Source organism: Rhinopithecus bieti, unplaced genomic scaffold (genome assembly GCF_001698545.2).
Source record: "Rhinopithecus bieti isolate Rb0 unplaced genomic scaffold, ASM169854v2 scaffold_23816, whole genome shotgun sequence".
NCBI classification, from domain to species: domain Eukaryota; kingdom Metazoa; phylum Chordata; class Mammalia; order Primates; family Cercopithecidae; genus Rhinopithecus; species Rhinopithecus bieti.
The window spans coordinates 394409-414436 of record NW_016811019.1 but is presented as its reverse complement, the minus strand read 5'-3'; the positions used below and the strand labels follow the sequence as shown (position 1 = coordinate 414436).

Sequence of the window (20028 nt, the reverse complement as noted above, 5' to 3'; positions counted from 1 at the left end):
CTGGCTTGGGGTTTAGGGCTTCAGGAATCAAGATCAAGGCCTGGGGACTACCAGTTGCTCCTAGGGAGCCCTGGGATGTAAGCTAACCACCTGGCCCTCAGTTTCCTCACCTGAAATGACAGCACAACCCACGTGGCGAGGTTGTTGGACGATTTTGTGGGTTGCATGTTTTGGAACTCAAGAGCACGGAACCAATCCTGCTGCTTTTACCATGCCATCAAGACCAAGCCGACTCTTCGTTGAGAAAGGCTCTAGCTCTGCGTCCAGAGACGAACAGCCTGTAAGTTCTTCTTACAGCTTTCTAAGCTGGCAAGCCTCTCCACTCACCCCAGGAAAGGGCAGTCCCTCCCAGCTCCGGGCTCCGCAGTCTCCAAGCAGGCAGAAGGGGTGCTGCAGACAGCATGGCGGGGCTTCTGTGCTGGGCAAGACCCATGAGGGCCCTGCAGACATGGTGTGGTATATACTAATGCTGCCTGGCCCCCCCTGGGGTGGCTGGGGGGGCGGGATTCTGAGGGAGGGGCAAGCATGCGCTGGCTCTAAAGCAGCGGAGAAGCAGGTCGCATTTAAGGACTGGAAAGAGGTCCAGGGTAGCTGGGCAGGGCCTGCTCAGGTGACGAAGCAGAGAGGCACGAAACACACGTGTCCTCTGTGTGAGCTGTGTCCAGGGTCTGGGAGCCCATGTTAAGGAGCCTGGTTTCAGAATGGGCCAACACGGCCGAGGTCACCCAGTTCTCCCGGTTGAGGCTCCATCCCCACTCCCTAGCTTCCTAGCAGGGATGTGACACGACGCAAGTCCACCAACGCAGGGTACCAACCCCGTGTGGTCACTGCTCAGCCCACCACGCTAACCTCCAGCATGAAACCCTGTGGGGGCGCCATTACCCAGAGCTATGCTGGTAAATGTTTAACACCCGGCTCTGCTGGTGGTGGTGGACAAAAAAACCCCCACCCAGACCCTGATGTGCATGCAGTGTTCACCAGTCTCTGTTGTATAAATATTCCCACTGTGGCCATTTCGAGCTACCAACGTGCTGTTTCCTAACGAGGAGTTGGGAAGAGATGTTAACAATGGGCTCTTGGGAGCCACGGAGCCAGTCCCAGCTCACCCCACCCTAGAGACTTGTGAACTGGGTGTGGAGGGCAGGTCACGAAGGTGATGCTCTGGGCCCACAGCTGCTGCGGCTGTTCTGTGACCATGAGGCGGCCAGGTCACTCTGGTAGGCAGGGGGCAGAGCAGGCCACCAGCTCACCAGGTTCCTGTCTCTCCCCTCCAGCCTTCAGTGGTTTTTCCTACCATCTGCTGGATCTTGTCCAGATACCTCACCTGGAATTCAGGGCGTCTCAGGCCTGGCGCCCCCTCACTCTCCAGGCTCTCCTTCCCCTGCCCCATGCAGAGCCCTCTGCACCAGCCTCATGGCTCCTCGGGGTTCCTCAGTTACACATGGGCTGTCCCATTGCCAGGCCAAGAGCATAGCATTTGTGGTCCCTCTGCCCCTCTGCCTTCGATGCCACCCCTCCCGCATGCCCACATGACCACAGCTCTGGTTTCCCCTCCCCTGTGACGCTTCCTCTGACCACCCACGTTCCTCTGAACTGCATGCGCTGGCAATGAACTCCACGGGTGCATGTGGGCATCCCCGGCCAGACTGCACACTCCATGCAGCTTCCTTTAGGACAAAGGCTCCAGAATCTTCTACTCACTGATTCAACACTCCTCACGATGGGCTCCCAATTCCAGGTTCTTCCTAACCTGCTTTTACTTTTCAGCCTTTACCTTCCTCTCAAGGAAGCAGAGGAGGGCAAACATTAGGGCCCAACATCTATGCTTCTGAGCACACTATGGCTGTAGGCCCAGGGACGTGACTTGCCATGGCCAGGCCAGGCCAGAAGGGTGGCTGGGTTGCATCGGGAGGGAGCTTCGTGCCAGCTCCAGGCCACAGTAAGACAATCACATCAGGACAGGCAGGGCCTGGGGCAGCGACACAGGATCCCTAGAATGAGCCCAAACAGGTGGAAAAAGGCAACTGGGCGTCCTGCGCACCTGATAGCTTTCTAAAAATAGCGGGTGGGCCCTGGCTCTGCTGGATTGCCTGGGGGAGGGGCAGGGGCTGGGGCTTACTCGGCCTCTGGGGAGTGAGGCAAGTCCCAGCAGGTTCCATGCCTTACTCTTCCCAGGCAGGGCAAAACCAGGCCCCTTGCCAAGCTCAGGATGGGGTCTGGGGCCTGCTCCTGCATCACCTCCCCCTTAGCTCCATCCCACTGCCTGGCCAGAAGGAACTATCCCTTGGCTGCTGGTCATGCAGGAGAGAGAGGAAGGGAGACAGGGCAAGAGCAGATGCCAGCAAGCTCCGGGCACCATTTCTTCTTGGCCAGGGAAGCTGGGTACACAGACATCCTCCTCAAACCAAGGCACTGACGGCATCGAACAGAAATGTCATGGTCTGAAGCCACATGGTGTAGCAGAAAACAAGAAAAGAAGAAAAAAATTCTCTGGGCCAAACCCCAGAAGTGTCCTCTGCCCTCCTGGTCCCGCAGGCTCAGGGATAGGCAGTGGGCAAGGAGACAAAGAGAAAGTTCTTCTCTTCCAGGCATAGGCCTGGCCTTAGCCTGTACTGTCAGTTGTCAAGTCTTCTCTGGCTTTTTCCTCCCTCCTATGTGTCGAGACGGGAATTCTTAGCTCCCAGCACCTTGAAGTCAGGCATTTGGCCTCCCCTCCCAGCACCAGTGCCACAGCTGCACCTGGAGTGCTCAGCTGATTTGAGGAGATCTTTTAAAAACAAATCTCATTCATTAAAAGTAAAAGTAACAGTATGTATTCTCACGAGCCAGAATGTCAGCAAATTTTAGAGATCACTAAGTCACCCAACTGAGAACCAAAGTCTGAGTTTGGATAAAAAAATTACAGGCAGCAAAATTACTTTTAAGATCCCCATGAAATAGAAATGGCCTCCCTCCCCACGTGGAAAATGCCTTCCGATTCTTTTGCTGAGAGGCAGGAAGCCTGGGAGGCTTTTGTTTTCCTGTAATATTTTCACACCAAATGTGTTCTGCTCACCATGAAGTCCTTCAGAAACTCTGACTTTTAGATCCAGCTTTCTGGACTCTTCGAAGGGACACACACGCACAGCATTAGTGGTCCTGAAATGGCTGGCAAGGCCAGCAAAGGAACGGAACAGATCGAACCAGAGGGGTCCCCTCCACCGCCTGGTCCCTCCACCCACACCCTTTCTGAGTTGAAGGCCACAGATGCCCGCATGCATGTTCCTCCTCACTTGGGCAGAGCTGAGATCATATTGCTGAAATGTGACACCCAGCCCACTGGCCTGCCAGCCGTTTGGCCACCCTGGCACCAGTGCACGCGCGAGCCGCCCACCCGTGAGCCGTGAACATCCATCACCGTGACTCACAGCTGCCGCCCTGCTTCTCCTGCCGATGCCTCCTGGGAGTCTGGGGCAGGACGGAACAGCGTTTCCCGGCCTGCTATTTCCTGGGTCTTCCTGAGCCCCTCCCAGCCAAGGCCAGCCCAGCAGGCGCCGGTGCTGCTGTAGTCTCTTCTGTCCTGCCCGCCCGCTCTGGGTTTGGTGTAATGGAAAGAGATACGGATGAGGAGCCGGGCACTTGGGCCTGGGTGGCTCTGCCACTCCTTAGCACAGTACCGAGCAAGTCGTGCCCCGCTCCGGCATCAGCTTCCTTTTCTGATAAATGGGAACACCCGCATCTCTACTACCTACAGCACAGAGGTGTCATGGGGAGAAAAAACCCTAGATAGGGAAGGCCTTTGGAAGAGGAAGGCACGCTGGTAAAAATAAAAAACAAAACAAAACAAAAACAAAAACAAACCATTCACATGACAGCGACGCTGGTGGTGTTTAGGCGAGCTCCCGAAAGACGCATGGAATCTTTTCTTTACGAGATAAGTACTTACTTCAAGGTTCTTCTTTCCTCTTTGGTAAAAGGAATTGTAGAAGCGTGCCAAGTCCAAGCAGTACAAACAGCAAATAATCACTTGGAAGAGAAGCTTGTTGAAATGAGTCTTTGCTGGGGACAAGGCCGGCTGGCAGGCTTGGCCTATAAATCATTGCTCTCTCGTCGGCTTATTGGCTCTTGCAAAGAGATGAACTCAGCTGACTCTGACATTTCCCAGCTCCTACAACTGTGGCCTGCACACAGTAGGTATTTCCTCAATGTTTGTTGAACTGAATAATGGCAAAGGCAGCTGGAAGTGTGAGGGGGTAAAAGCCATGTCCACCCAAATAGGAGACTCACTACACGAAGCCAAGGCGAGGGAAAAAATCCAAACAGACGTGACTTCAGTCTGTAGCCAGAGCGCAGTTCATTCCTGCCAGCCTTAGCTGAAAGGGATTTTGGGTGGGGGAAGCCGAGGGAGGTTAGAATTAACATACTTACTGTATTATGTTGCAGCAGTGATAAGACTAAAATTTTAGGATTTTCTTAATGAGACTCCTGCATTCACTGGTTTTCCTTATCAGCACTGGCAAGAACCACAGTTTAGTATTTATGTCCTTTGCTTTAGAATGGAGGAAGGATCATAAGATGGGTTGGAAAACTCACTCTACAAAATGCCTCTGCTCCCTTTCTGTTCTCCCTGTGGCATGCAGGCCCTCTGCCCTGGCCCACCCTTGGGTGGACCATGCTGCCCTGATGGGCAGCCAGGCAGCAAGCTTCCTGAGTTCCGGGTTTGCTAAACAAAATGCAAGTGGGTGCTGGTAAAGAAACCAGTGGAAGTGAGAATGCCAGGCAGTTCCGAATGCCCCTGCCCCCCCGGGTTCTGAGAACCATCCACTCTCCCGACTAAATGCCTGTAACCACCCCGACAGGCAGGTGCATAGGTTCTAACACTCAGTTCTCCAGAGATGGCTCTAACACCTGCTCACATGGTCAGCTCCGGGGGGAACGCAATCATGGCACTGACAAAGTCGAGTCCACGCAAGTCCTCACATCTGCATGGCACTGGCCACCTCTGCAGCGCTGGGCTTACTCTGCAAACTCTGTGGTGGCGGCAGGGGAAGAGCTGCATGTCCAACAGCCTGGCCCAGAGGTGGGAGATGACTTTAGAGAGAGTTGCCACTGGAGTCAGGAATAAAAGCTCGGGGGTCCAGACTCAGGGCTTGGGTTGGAGGAGAAGAAACTCTCCCCCCAGAGACAGAGCCATGGGTTTCCCATCTCATACTTAAGGCTACCAGCCTACTTTGTGGGAAGAGAACTCAAAAGACCCGCCTCACTTTCCCACCCCACTTAATGACTCTCCAACCTTGCAAAAAGCTCTTTTTTTTTCTGATCAGATTTCAAGAAGGTAAAAGGTCTTCCATTTGCCTAGAAATAAGAACAAGCATCCTTCTTTGATCCCAAACATAACCAAAATTCAAAAAGCAATCAAAAGAGCCTTAGAGGCCGGGTGTGGTAGCTCACACCTGTAATCCCAGCACTTTGAGAGGCTGAGGCAGGCGGATCACTTGAGCTCAGGAGTTTGAGACCAGCCTGGCCAACATGGTGAAACTCCATCTCTATTAAAAATACAAAAATTAGCCAGGCGTGATGGTACATGTCTGTAGTCCCAACTACTCAGAGACTGAGGTGGAAGAATTGCTTGAGCCCGGGAGGGGAGGAGGTTGCCATGAGCCAAGATCGTGCCTCTGCACTCCAGCCTAGGCAACAGAGCTAGACTCTGTCTCAAAAAAAAAAAAAAAAAAAAAAAAAAAGCCTTAGAATAAACACACTGAAGCTTGGTGTTCACAGGCAAGCCCCAGCATCCTTGTTCATAGCCTATGGATGCTTCCTCTGCAAGCAATTCTAACAAGCAGGTCCACAGCAGGTCAGGTGGGTACTGGTGCTTTAGGCAACAACAATGACCATGGCAAGTTTAAAGAATGAGAATAAGGGGAGATGCAGAAAGGCTGTGAAAAGCAGGTGCACAACCTTAGTAAGCACAGTGAGCTTTGACCATTTAGTTCAGGGGCAAACATCCCAACTACCTCTACGGGACCCCTGAGTATTGATACATCACTGCATAATTAATGATACTACTAAGGCCATAGACTGCTTAAGAGTGTGGGCTTTGGAATTCAACAGAGGCTTATGTCCTGGCTCTGATGTTTATCATCTGGCTGCAGTCTATTGAACAACGTGCTGGAACTCTGAGCCTCTGTTTCCTGCCAAGAAATGGGGTACAGGTAGTTCCTACTCTTAGCTATGGGAAGGATGCTGCCTGCCTGCAAAGCGCTCAGTGTCTGGGTCACCTGGAGCATGTTCCCTGCAGAGACATCAACAGACACCAGGGAGGAGGCAGAGAGGAGCGGCTGCTGGGTCTGAGGATGCTGGAGGAGCTCACGACTGCCCAGCTGGCCCGATGCAGCACATGGGCCTGGGGGCAGGCCACACCTGCAGCTTCAGTGTACCAGGGAGAAGGCCCTGACTCTGAAACCCTGTGTGAAGTTAGAGCATCGGTCCTGCTAGAGGTTTCTGACATGGTTGAGGGGAAATAAAGTCTGCTTGCAAACTTCCAGCGCATGAACCTTGCCTCCCAGGGTGCCATGTAGGAGTCCCTTATCCTTCCTCCTGCAGGCAGAGCTGGCTAGGAGGGCTTGGGCCCAGAGCCTTCCCTGGGAGTCCTTCTGCATGGCCTTCTGCATGGCCACAAGGAAGGTCCTTGGGGAAGCCCCTCGAAGCAGTCCCCTCCCAGGTTACCTCCTGCACATATCCCACACCACGTGGCAGGCAGGGAGGGTATAGACGGATACAGGAATATCCATCATTGACTCTCCTAATTCTAGCCATCCGGTTATGTACGTAGCTCGGGGTAAGGCAAAGAAAAATATCTGAGAAGATGGAAACACCCATGGGGGGAGGGGGTCTTTGTAAAATGAAGGCAGTCATCAGAATTTGTATACGGAGAAAAGAAGACAATTGTGAAAACTATGCATCCTGAACTCGGGTTTATGATAATGTAACATTTCCAGCAATAATATTGGGGGAGGAAAGGCAGATGAAAATGAACTGAACTTTATTCGGGGATCTCATTACGATGACTGTGGCTCCTTTTGTTAAAATACCGAAATTCCTATAATGAGATTTGTGTTGTACTAAGAAGAAATGTATGAAAGAGTGACCTTAAAGCATGGGAAAACTTTCATTCACTGTGAAACAAAAGTTTATTTCCTTCAAGTGTTGGGCGTATGTCAACAGTCCACTGAAAGAAAAGACTTGTATAAATAATCACCTGTGCCTGTCTTTCCCAGTGGGCTCTGACAGTGCCATGGTCTCAGGGCCCAGGAAACAGAGGTCAGGGCAGTGGCCTGACCTTGGCCTCCAGCAAGGGGAGGGAAATTCCAGTAGGTTCCCTCCTTGGATTCCAACACAAGCAAACACAGCCAGCTTTGTTCTTACTCTCCTCCATCACCCCAGCTGGGAAGGCTGTGTTTTTGTTTGAAGTAGTCAACGAATCACAGAAAGCCCTGAAAGCCCCTTCAGGCTCCTTTCCCTCCAGCCCTCCCCGGGTGCAGATCAGGCACCTGAGGCCCTGGAAGGCTTAGGCATCTGAACCCACGAAAGGGCAGAGGCCAAGCCCAACAGAATTAACACGACGAACACCCCTGCCCTGTACCCTGTTTTGAGGGGGATTTGGCCTTGTCTGGGCTGCTTTCTATTTAGCAGAGGGCTTCACCCTCCCCTGGGGGGGTCGCTGACCACCTTCAATGAGACTAGGAAGTCTTTAGACCCATCCTTCTCTCTCTGCCACTCCCTCACCTGGCTCCTCTCCTGGGTGGGTGATACCAGTGAAAGGAAAATATCTTGGGGACCCCAAAATCTCTAAGGAAAACTCAGGGTGGAAATTGCTCAGGGCAAAACTGCTTCCCATTCTATTCAAAATAAATTTGTTCATTAATAAAATCAAGTTCATTAATAAAAGTTCCTCTGCTCACTGAGATAGACACGTATCTGACTGCCTCCTTTGGAAAGGCTAATCAGAAACTCAAAACAATGCAATCTTTGTGTCTCACCTATCTGGGACCCAGAAGTTCCCTCCTCACTTCAGGTCTTTCTGCCTTTGCTTCAAGCTGCCCTGCCTTTCCAGACGGAACCGATATACTTCTTACATATATCGATTGATGTCTCATGTCTCCCTAAAATGGATAAAACCAAGTTGTGCCCTGACCACCTTGGGCACATGTCGTCGGGACCTCCTGAGGCTGTGTCACGGGCGCGTCCTCAGCCTGGCAAAATAAACTTTCTAAATTCACTGAGACCTGTCTTAGATTTTCTGGGTTCACATACCCAAGGGTGGTTTATGCCAACACTCCCTCTGCTGACAGCCCTCAAACAGGGCAACACTCTGGTCCTGGGCCCAAGCCTCGTTCTGCTGCGGGGCTGGCCAGAGTTGGGGGTTGTGGCAGCAGCTGTCTAGAGGCCCTGGCACACTGGCCGGGGGAGTCATCGGATGCCATGGGAGGCAGGATTCTGGGCCTGAGCTAGCAGGTGAGAATGCCGGGGTGGGAGGGAGCCTGGCGGGGAGGGGAAGGTGGGGGACCAGGGACCCTGGGGGATTGCCAAGGCTGACAAGGTAGGAGCTGGATCTGGCTGGAAGAAGTCCTGGGTGGATGGCTCAATAGTGGACAGGTCCAAGCCTGACAGCAGAGGGTTGGTGTCAGTTTACCTAGGGAGGCCATCCCCACCTGGTGGCTGCAGCTTCTGACACAGCCTCTGGGCACAGACCCAACAGAGCATCAGAACAGCCTTGAGACTGGAAAGTGCATTCCAGGGCGTGGTCTGTGCAGGACTCCCTGAGAGGAGAGAAGCGGGCTCTCCACATGCCGCCTGGCAGCCCGGCCCTCAGTAGGCCCACAGAGCAGGCCCTTTCCCTGGGTTAAGGATTGCCTGGGGGAAGTCACTAATAAAAAGAAAACATTTTTCCAAGAAAGCAAAGGAGACTGAACACTTTGGCTGCTTCTGATGCCTGCTCAGGATATCTGGAGCCACTGTCTTGGAAGATGGTCATCCAAGTCATGATATGGGGATAGGAGAAAGGAAAGCAACAGCTGTGGGGTGGCTGAGACCTAGGAGTGACTGTGGAGGGCAGGGGATGGCTAGGACCCCGGACCAGGTGCATGTGTTGGCGTGTGCAGCTGTGGACCAGGCCCAATGGGGAGTGAGCACACACAGTGCCTGGTGGGGAGCTCAGGTGCCCTGGGTACTGGCCAGGGAGTGCTAAGGTGTAGGACACAGCACTCCAGGAGGGACAGCACCCACAGCAGCATGGAGAAGGTGCACAGAGGCTTCCCGGAGGAGACAGCTGGGGTCTCTTTTCTAGGGTTGCCTTTCTAGGCCAAGGAAGTAGCAGAGGCAGAGGCCCAAATGGGCCTCAGCAGACAGAGGGAAGCGAGGGCCTGAGATCCGTGAGCATCTCCTGGAGGAGGGAAGCTCCTTCCTCTCTTTGCAGCCAGGATCTTGCTCCCTAATCCCCAGTGGCCCAAACATTTGCCCTCCCAGAGGACCACTGGGTTCTCTCACAAGTCAACGGGTAGGCTCCAGTTCTCACATCTTTACCTCTAAGCAAGGCAAATAACAACAGGTCACAGTGAAATCTGCTTGAGACTGTTAGGTGATACAGCATCAGGGTCATGTGGGAGGAGGAGCCATAGGCCAAGTCTCAGGTTCCCTCCAGGCTGGGTCCCCACAGAGGGCCTGGGGAAGTTGGCCCCCAGTCCACCGGACCTGCCTGCTTTCCCAGAACAAGGATAATTCAAGGGGTTACTCTAATTACTACTTCTATGCTCCCCTTTCTTGAGCATTTACGATGAGCCATGCATTATCTCATTTAATCTTCATAGTCCCCTGGGAAAGGGGAAGTCTCATCCTCCCCGTTTTGAAGATGAGAACACTGAAGCACAGAGGTAAAACATGACTTGTCCAGAGGGTCTGAGGGGAAACAGAAATACCCACTTCACTCTCCATCTCACTGACCCCATGAGGCTCAAAGAATGGGAGGCCAAAATATCTTAGAGGCAAGAAGACACTGCACTAAAGTGACTTTCCAGTGGTGGGAATGGGCCCAGCCAGTTTTCTACCACAGGGAGCTGCTGAGCAAATGTGGTCTAGGAGCAGAGACCCCCGAGCAGCCATCCATTCAGTGGGAGTGGCCTCCGGTAACACATGGAGACCTGGACGCGAATCCCATTAGGAGAAAAATGGGAAACACGAGGCAGCCTTGTATCCACTCTGTACCTGCATGTTAAAAAGACGGGAAAAGATTCTGGAAAGGCCCAAATTTCAAATGTTATATTAGTTAGGTTCTATTTATTTATTTATTGAGACAGAGTCTTGCTCTGTTGCCAGGCTAGAGTAGTGTAGTGGTGCGATCACGGCTCACTGCAACCTCTGCCTCCCGGGTACAAGTGATTCTCCTGCCTCAGCCTCCTGAGTAACTGGGACTACAGGCACGTGCCACCACGCCCGGCTAATTTTTGTATTTTTAGCAGAGATGGCGTTTCACCATGTTGGCCAGGATGGTCTCGATCTCCTGACCTCGTGATCCACCTGCCTCAGCCTCCCAAAGTGCTGAGATTACAGGCATGAGCCACCACGCCCGGCCTAGTTAGGTTGTTTTTAAAAGTTTCTGTCAAACGGCTTCTGTTCCTAAGTTTAAAGAAAAAAGAGCTCAGCAGATGGCAGACCCCTGGGCTGGAGGAAAGCGGCTGAAAGAGGACGCGCCTCTGCCTTCCACGTCCACAGCGGGCACAGGAAGACAGGGCTTTCTGCACAAAACCGCTCTCCGGACTTTGCAGGCTCCGCACCACGAAGCAGCTGACAAACGGGGAGCTCTGCTCTTTCCCTGTGACAGGCAGGCTCTGGACCCAGGCTCTTGCTCCCAGGCACGTCCGTCATCAGCCTGACAAAGCCCATGCTGCCTCCCCTGCCCTCGAGCCCCATCATCCACTGTCTTCAGAGATACGGGCTGGTGGGACACCACACGCAAGACTTGGTTCTGCTCTGAGGGTCTGGAGGGAGTCCCTGTCTCCTGCCTCACCCCAGATCAAACTGTGAGGCTTTGTAAGCTGGGATCTGTTCACTGATTCCTCCGTGGCCTCCCCAGTGCCAGGGCAGGCATGGATGAGGGCCCTGGAGGACCTGCTGATTGGCCAGCCGCCTCGAGGGTCCACTTCCCAGGCCCTTGCCTATGAGCTGCTTGAATTCCAAGAAGTCTGCCAAGAAGTCAGCTGTTTGTAACTCCAAATGTATTTTCCTGTAGAGACAAAGCCATCAGTGGCCATGGGGCTACCCGGCTAGATCCCACAGGCTGGTATAATTGTAATCTAGCTTGCTGAGCCATAGCACAAAAGCCTGAATTATGTGCATTGTCCCTGGAGGTTCTGCCATGTGCAGGGGAAGAGGAAGAGAAAGGAGTGTGTCCATTTTGTTTCTTGGTGCTGGGGCGAGCTTGGCCAGTGTAGCATTCCCACGTGTGTGTGCGCGTCTGTGTATTAAGGGGAGGTTTGTTAAAATAAACGAATCTGGAAATCATGACCCTTGGCCTTGAGCAGTGCACGTGCTGGGCTGTGTGTAGGGTGCTGCCTTCGAATAGCTGCTCCTGGTCAGCCCTTCCCAGTCTCGGGCCCAGCAGGTGCCCACGGCCCCAGAAGCAAGGGTCTTCTGTAAGTGGAGCCCTGCCTTAGCTTCTCTCCCCACTTCCTTTACTGCTCAGCCAGCCAGGCTGGGCAGGGCAGGAGGGATCCATAGTTCTCACTGAAACTGAAGTCCTGGAGCCTCAGAGAACCCTTCTAAGCTCTAGGAGGGAGAGGGGACCCTGCTGTCCAGCTCAGCGTCTAATTAATGCCAGGGCTTGGACAAATTGACCAGTAGACTATAGTTTTAGAAACACAAAATTGATTCATTTATCTTTTTAATAAAGCATGCTTGACTAGTCCCATCCTTTGTGGGGATAGCTATCAATCAACATGGCAGACTAGGCTCCTTCTGTGCCCACTAACTCACTCATGGAGCCACCACGGAGGAACAGCCACTCTGCTCAGATGCCGGGGTTGGGGGGGGTGGGGCTGCAACTTCTCAGATCTAGTCCTTGTGGTTTCACTGGGGAGCTGTCTATGAACTTGGTCTAAGTCAACACACAACTGTGTATTAATACAATTTGGTGCTCTCTGCACTTCATGTGCCATTTGAGCATTCGTGCCAGTTCCATTTAGATCCTCATTCACAGGAGACCTTCTAGGGGCCAGGAATTGTGCTGGGCACGGGGGATGTTCAGACAGACAACACAATATCCCTGCTTTTAAGGTCAGACCTTTACAGTTTGTTATAATTGTGACAAGAGTTACTACACAGAAAAACACAGGAGCTGTGGAAGTAGAGACCGGGGTCCCCCAGGCCCATGGGCACAGCTGGAAAAGACTTCCTGGAGGAGATGGTGCCTAAGCCAAGTCTCTGAAGAGGGGAAGTCAGGTAAAGAAGAGGTAGGGATATTCTGGGCAGAGAAACATCCTTAGTAACGAAATCGCATGTATGTTGTGCTCAGGAACCAGGAGGGACTTGGAGTAAATGAGCAAGTCGGGGAGTAGAGGTTGTGGGAGTGGGGGTTACAGGATAAGACATGACCCTCAGCACCAGGTCTCAGAGTGCAAGGGGATACGGGGGGCTTTACAGGCTGTTCAGAGGTGGTCCTGTTGAATAAGGACCCTCCCTTGGGCTGTGGCGGTAGAAATGCGAAGAGGGACAATTTGGAGAAATACCCAGAAAGTGATTTGGGTTAGAGTTGGCGGTTGACTATCAAGTTCATTAATTCATTCAACAAACAGTTCCCAAGTGTCTCTGTGTGCTGGGCTAGTGTTGGGTGGAGGGAAAAAGACATGTCTCAGATGAACTCTAGGTTTTAGGCTTGAGAGGCTGGGGGAATGGTGGTGAAATTCTACTGAGATTGAGGACATAGGAGGAGGGAGAAGTTCAGGGAAGTCGTTAATGAAAGTGCAGGATGGGTGGGTTTCACATAGGTGAAATAGACAGAAAAGAGCATTCCAGGTGGAAGAACCAACTGAAGCCAAAGCAGCAAGGACAGATGGAGCGTGGTCTATTTTCATGAAAGAGAAACTAGACCCTCTTCTTGGAGTCCAGAGGTTTTGAATTAGGAGAATGACAGATCACCACACCCAGACACACTGCCCTTCTTCCTAATGGTGCCTCAAAGAAATCAAGTAACATCATCCATTCACTCACTGACGATGGCAAGATCCAGGCCACATGGTCAAGTGACTGCTTCTCAAATTTGCAGACAGAGGCGCCAAAGAATTCTGCCATCAGCTGTTCCTAGATCCCTGCTGCTAGCCTTCACCTACAAAGTCCAGTCAGGGCACTCATCAGGATGGGGGAGAATGAGGAAGAAACGGGCAGGAGACATCAAGGCAACTTCCAGGAAAACCATCAGCCCAGCTTCCTGTGGGGCCAGCGTCTACCCACCCACCTGGCACTCTGCACCCTGAGGCCACTTAAGGGCTCTCTGATCTGGGGCACTATAGCTCTAAGGTCCCCTCCTTATCCTCCCCTGCCCAGGTCTCCCTCCAATGGAGCCCTGAGGGTTCCAAGAACTGGAAAGTGGGAAGCCTGATGCCCAGCCCCTCAGATGAAAAGCAAGCAATTGCATTTTCTTGCTCCTTGGAGGCTCCTCAACCTCACTCCCTGGCAGCATAATTACAGATGCCTCCCCCCTTACAAACCCTGCCTACGCACTGCATAAAGGAATACAATTTCTGGCTGTCCAAATTACAAGAGACCATAATGCGCAAAAGCAATAAACACAGGTTCTAACAGCAATCAGATACCACTTATCGTAAACAATGGTTTTTGCGATTTATTGCGTTTGAAGCAGGTTCAGCATTACTCCTTAGAAGATTTGGTTATTCTTGTTTTCAAGCAGAGTTGCCGGCAGCCAGCTGACGTCACATGAAATTGCTCAAGTGCAGCAGATGTTAAAAATAAGGCCAATGTATTGTTTAAATAACAATCATAGAAAATTTGGGGTGGCTGTAGGCTGATGTGGAAAGTCTAAAGATGGAGCCTTTTGGGATTTGTAGCCCCTCTTGCCAGAGTCCACACCTCCTCGGTGGGTCCTGCATCCAGCGCATCCTTGATTCTAATGCCCAGCCCTTTGGATCTCTCCCTCTGCCCTCCTGTCCTCTGAGTGACATGGGAAGGAGGAGGAGACTCGTAACCAGCTGACAATCCTGACAGTTTGGATTAACACATCAAGTGTTTCAGTTTACCTGCTCAGGCCTTAGTTAGTACTCAGGTTCTGGGAGAATGTAGAAAAGTCAAGTTAAACAATGCATCTGAGCCAAGAGTTCGGTAATGATCATCTAAAACGAAACCTGCCTAGTTCTAACAGAAGCGGCAGTCCCTTCTCTTCTGGACCCCAGCCACCCTGACAGAGGGCATGGCTCAGAAGGCAAGGAGGATTTCTGAGGGCAGGCATTTTCAAACCGGCTCAGAAGAAGCCTTAGATCCCATGTGGGTAATTCAGGGACTCCAGAAAGAGGCACCTCTGCTTCGCCCAGGGAGTTCTGCCTTTATTCATTGTCTCTGGCAGATTTCTATAAGATTGTTTAGGAAAAAATAAATTGGATTGCAGAACTAGTCCCAAAATAGGAGTCAGCAAGTTCTGCCTCTCTGACCCTTTTTCTGCCCTCCCCAAATTTAACATTTCCCCATGATTTAAAAGTACAGGCACCAGGATGAACCCACTCCAAGATAGTACTACAGTGAGACCCTTTAAGAAGCACCACGCTCTCAGGAGGTATGGCCCCCTCCCCTCTTGGGGGTCGCCATGCGTTAAGCATGCCAAGGATGGCTGAGAGTGTACTCCCCAAGCCTCCTGAGCCACATCCCACAGCCCACAGCCTGTGTGCCCCCAGGGACCTGGTTTGAAGGGACACATCCTAGTGTGAGGCCAAGTCCCCACAGCAGGCACAGAGAAGTACAACACGTTGTCACCTGAGCAGACTGTTAATGCCTGCAATCTCCAGGGCCTGGAAAAGACACCCTTTAACCAACAGACAGCCCCCTCCGGACAGAGGCGCATACAGAGCCCTGTACCAGTGGATGCTCCATTTCAGTCTGGGAGGCAAAGCTCTCTGTTCTTAGCTTGGAGCAGAGAGCAGAAAAATCACTGAGCTATATAGATCACGATAAGGAAAATGGATTTGTTAGTGACTACCCAGTCCTTAGAGAACAGCCGTGATATCTTGTTTGAAGTAAATTCATAGAACATCACTTATCCGAGTGGAAAAAAACCATATTGATCGCTAACATTTATTGCATACTTATATTCCAGGTACTATTCTAAACTTCTTTTATAATTAGCTTAATCCTCGCCATATCACAATGTGATAGGTATTTTTATCATCCCAATCTTTTTTTTTTTTTTGAGACAGAATTTTGGTCTTGTTGCCCAGGCTGCAGTGCAATGGCGCGATCTTAGCTCATGGCAACCTCCGCCTCCCAGGTTCAAGCAATTCTCTTGCCTCAGCCTCCCGAGTAGCTGGGATTACAGGGATGTGCCACCATGCCCAGCTAATTTTGTAGTTTTAGTAGAGATAGGGTTTCTCCATGTAGGTCAGGCTGGTCTTGAACTCCCAACCCCAGGTGATCCAACCACCTTGGCCTTCCAAAGTGCTGGGATTACAGGCGTGAGCCACCGCACCCGGCTTATTATCCTGATCTTAAAGACAAGGAAACTGAGGCTCCGAGAAGTTAGGTCATTGGCCGAGGTCATCCAGCCAATAAGTGGAAGTGCAGTTCCAAAGTCTGCTGCATCCACTGTGGGTTCTGCCATCGCCATGCATGTTGTTTTCCACCGAGAGCCCTGACATATTTCTCTCTGTGTGGTCTCCTGTCAACTCTTTGTTGGCCGGGATCAATATGTGTATAGGAAGACAGGTGGAGTGAATACTACTTAAAACAACATCAACTCTCACCTGCAGGAGTCAGAACTCGCCAGCAGCACGTGTTGTTCACCGGCTGGGTTCCCCCACCACCCCCACCAGCCACACACCTCCCTCCTGAGAGATAAAGTCACCGCAGCCAGGAATCGACACACAACATCCGAAACCCCTAAGCCAGAGAACCTTTGTTGAATATCGATGTGCCAGGCACCGATATCACATCCCCAGACAGCAAACAGGAATTTCAGAAAAAATAAAATTTGTGTTTTGATAAAGACAAAAGTGATACACGCTCAAAGATACTCTCAACGCTGTGATAAGTTTTTATCCAGATCCTTGTATCTCCCAGCCTCCCTGTCTTCACACACAGCTAACCCTCAGCCTCGAATCATCTCTGTGCAGAGGAAGAGGTGAGAAACACCGCCTTCCAGGGACTGCTTCCCTAACACTCCCTGCTCCAAGGGGACCCGCCTTCCTTCTCCAAGCTCCTGAGGCACTTTTTGGTCTGTGCCCTCCATCTGGCCGGTGATTGGATTATTATACTGCATGACACTTTCTCTGATTGTCTTGTACAGGTCTTGATTCCTTGACTAGGGAGCTCCTTGAAGGTGAGGCTGTGCTGTACCCTTTACTTACCTGTGTGATGGCACTTCAGGGGGCACTACTGGGAGTCACCTGGGGAGCTTATGTCATTTATTTAAATGTCAAATCCTGGGCCACACTCCTAAAGATTTTGACTCAGTGTCTCAGAAGTTCACATTTTTATCAAATGCCCTAGAAACTTCTGATGCCAGAGGTCTCAGAGCCTCTGAAGGAACCAACCCTGCCAACAGCTCATCTTGGACTTCTAAGCTCCAGGACTGTGAGAAAATACATTTCTGTTGTATAAGCCACACCCTGTCAGTGCTACCTTGTTATGGTGGCCCTAGCAAACTAAGAGCATCCATAGCAGATATTTTGCAAATATATATTTTTTTGTCCAAACTCATATTGGTCAAACTGTGTGACTGCCTGGAATTCTTCACCAGAGTATTCCTACCCCAGGGCAGTGACGTGCTGTCCCCCAGAAGCCTGCCAGCCCTGACTCAGCCGCCTGGCACTGGGGCAGAAGATGGCTTGAGAAGGCATCTCTCTCAGCCCTACACCTGCCCAGTCTTGGGATCCAGCCACCACTCGTCTCCCTGAGAGCAGGAGCTGTCCTCCCTCTGGAGCTTCAACCTCTTGTCATTGTCACCAGCCACTCACTAAGTTCTGCTCTCTGGGCCAGGTGCCACCCAGCTCCTGCCCCCTCCCTCCCAGATAAGCCAGGCATTATTCCCTGTAAGGCTTGGCTGGTGACAATCCGGGGGCCCTATGGGCAGACCCTCAGGAAGAGGGCAGCTCTGCTTGTCCCTGCCTGTGTTTCAGGGATGGGCAGACCCACAGCAAAGTCTGTTGAGGCTGTGCCCACAGGGACAGCTCACCATCACCCCCACCATGGCCGGGGTGACCCCACACAGCAGGCCATAGAAGGGTCGGGTGCTCACAACTGGGGCTGAGCTAAGGGAAGGCGTCCTGGGACGCCAGCCATAGAAACTGGATACTAAATGAGGGGGTGACTCAGCAGCAAACCTCAGTGGCCCTGGTGCCCCCAGTCATGCTTCTTGGTCAAGTCTCCCCCATCTTCCAGACATTTCCTGTCGCTCCCCAATCCATCCCCTGACATAACCACTAGAAGTAAGTTCTTCTGAGGGCAAGATTTCAGCAAACTCCCTTGTCACTGAGCACATGGCCTCACATTGAATAAAGGGTCTTTAGGATGCTCTCAGCTCCACCTCCGTCTCATTTCCTCCTCTCCTTGATCCTGTTTTCTCCCTGGGGTATGGGTGACTGTGTAGCCAGTGTGATTAACTCTGCTGGGACTATAATCTCAGGAAGGAATGGAATGGAAATCATTTTTGGAATATAAATCAAATAGAATTTCAGTTGAAGTTATTTAAAAGAAATTAATTGACTTGTACTCGCCACAATACACTGATAAGAGTTCATTGCCAGGTCCGTCAGAAGGAATGAAAAAACAGTTAATAAAATTCAGCTGTCAAAAGCAGCATGCGGCCGCTCTCCAGAGGCCTCCCACCGCCCCCCGGGTCACAGCGGATGGAGTGCACTGGTTTGCAGGGGCCAAGCTCAGGCTTTGCTGTATTTTTCTCTTGCGTAGGATTACTCGAGTTTTAATACTATAGGATTCTTAGGGCTGAGACTTTTTCCCAAGCTGCTTTGTATTTCTGTATTGCACCATGCACATATTAAATCACAACCAAAGGAAGGATGCCAGAGAGATAAGACTGTTTTGCGTTCAGTAATTCATTGTTTTCATTTGAAAGGCCTCCTAAAGAGATATTTCTCCTCCCCCTTATTGACTATAATGACCTTAAAGAGGAAGGAGTAGCAATATTTAATTAAAGATATCATCCGCCCCTCTCCCTCACTCTCCCAGATCCACAGACAAGAATAAGTTATGAACTTAAACACACACACAGAGTAAGGCAAGGGAGAGGTAGACTTTCCACATTGCAGTCCAATGAAGACTCTGGACATGGCAGCCAGCCCCATCACCCCACCCACGTTATAGCACTTCCCAGCCTCAGTTGGGTGTTATTTGCCTTTCTCGTAAGAGATGAGAATCCTTGCAGTGCAGAGACAGAAATAACACTGTATCCCCAGGTCTCCACCAGCCCCAGTCTACCTAGAGCAGCTGCTCCTGCACTGAGCCCTTTTCTTGCATAGAGTATCTGGAGCACCCACCATCACACATTCCGGGCCTGAAGGAGCTGATGGATGTTTTATTTTATTTCTATGCCATCCTAGGCACTTCCAAGCAATAACCCAATTGATTCTCACGACGGAGGTACATAGGTACTGTTTTATCACCCAAATCTTTTACAGATGAGGGAACGGAGGCACAGAAAGTCACCTACCCAAGGTCCCACAGTAAGTGACAGAGCTAGGACTGAAACCACCCAGTCTAGCTCCAGATTCTCTGCTTTCTCCATGACAGGGAAGCAGCCTTTTGCTGTGCTAGGCTGTGCTTTATGTTAAATGTCCCTGCAGTCAGGGATAGATGTTGGGAGCTGGTTTGCTGAATTGCCTGTATTAAGTCCATAGGTTGTGGGAACCCAGGGTGGGGTCCCACTCCAGGAGTCTGCACAGAACAGACACACAGGCATCTTATCAAGACTTTGGGTTTTGACTGCAAGATTGGGGGATCCTGCGGCCGAGATACTGTGGCAAACTGCAATCTCAAGTTCTTCTAGAACCTCGACACTCCCCCATCAAGAGGCCTAACCTAATTCTCTCCTCTTGAATCTACGTGGACTTGGGATTCACTTGTAACTAATAGAATGGAGCACAGGTGTGCTTCTGAGGCTACGTCCTCAAAGGCAGCGGAGCTCCCACCCGTTAGCTGGGATCCTTCCTCATGGCCCTGTGCTTCCATATGAGCAGAGAAAGCCCAGCGGAGGTCCCATCGGGCAGCATCACTGCCAGCCATCTGAGTGAAGATGCTTTGGAGGCTCTCTAGCCTCTGCAGGTGGACCACCCAATCTGTGAGTGTTCCCAGCTGAGGTCCCAGACACTGAAGACAAGCTCTCCCCACCACGTTCTGTCTGAAGTCTGACCCACAGAATCTGCGAGTAATAAGGCGGTTGCTCACACCTCCAGGTTTGGGGGGTGGTTTGTTACACAACAACAGGACTGGGACGGTGTTGAGCCACACAGTCTCTCGGGTGCCTGCCACTGGCCAATGCCTTCCTGTCCTAAGCATGGGGTCTTAGAGGCCTCAGGCCCAGGTCCCTGCTGAGAGGCTGAGAATAGGGGTCTGATGGACAGATGGACAGACAGATGGCACCCCAGGAACAAACATGCTGCTCTGGGTGAATTTCCAAAGGTCAGGCCCGAAGTGAGGCCGGATCCCTCCAAACCGCTCCCAGAGACGCACATCCTGGGTCCCCATGTAGGCTTGAGTCAAGGGAGGGGTGCAGTCGCACTCAAGAGCAGATGTTTAAACATTCAGACTTCAAGAATGTAGCCT

General features: G+C 51.6%; 1 protein-coding gene across 6 annotated transcripts in view; it reads right to left on the bottom strand.

Annotated features, from left to right (window-relative positions):
• Nucleotides 1-20028, bottom strand: part of KLHL29 (kelch like family member 29) — a 318957-nt gene that overhangs the window by 179680 nt on the left and 119249 nt on the right. The window contains exon 1 of one of the 6 annotated variants that reach the window (XM_017893337.1): nucleotides 3926-3949. The exons of 4 other annotated variants lie outside the window; for them this stretch is intronic. The gene's annotated coding sequence lies outside the window, so the exon portion shown is untranslated. Of the gene's footprint in view, nucleotides 1-3407; nucleotides 3430-3925; nucleotides 3950-20028 lie in introns of those variants that run through there. One more of the 6 variants, XM_017893338.1, reaches the window with a different exon arrangement.